Source organism: Fulmarus glacialis, unplaced genomic scaffold (genome assembly GCF_000690835.1).
Source record: "Fulmarus glacialis isolate BGI_N327 unplaced genomic scaffold, ASM69083v1 scaffold20426, whole genome shotgun sequence".
In the NCBI taxonomy this organism is placed as follows: domain Eukaryota; kingdom Metazoa; phylum Chordata; class Aves; order Procellariiformes; family Procellariidae; genus Fulmarus; species Fulmarus glacialis.
The window spans coordinates 1-477 of NW_009216466.1; positions in this window are offsets into that span (position 1 = coordinate 1).

Consider the following 477-nt stretch of genomic DNA (forward strand, 5'->3'; position numbering starts at 1 on the left):
GGGGAGTGGTGGGGAACCCCCCGCCTGAGGAAAAACCTCTTCCTTGTGTCCATCCTCAGCTGGGGAACCCCCATCTTGGAGTGTCTCTGGGGATGAGGTGCCGAGGGACCCCCTCTGCCCCACGGACTCAGTGCCGAGGAGGGCCAGCCCATCGATGAGACCAAGCAGTGGCCTGGAAAGCAGGAAAACGCTGCTCCAAGTGGGGTCGAAAGCAATTTCCTACAAGCACAGTGTTTAGATGACTCCCAGGCCTGTCTCCACGTGTTCCCGGAGCCCCAGCAGCAGCCGCCAGCATTGCAGTAGACCCACACCCTTCCCAACACACGGCAGAGACCTGCTGCACCATCGCCTCTTCCCAAACACCCTGTCCATGGCGTGCAAGAGGTTTGTTCCTGCCCTGAGTTTGCAGCCGTTTTCTTCACTGTGTCTAAATCTGCCATGGGACGTCTGTAACCTCCGAGCAGAGGCTGGCTGGGC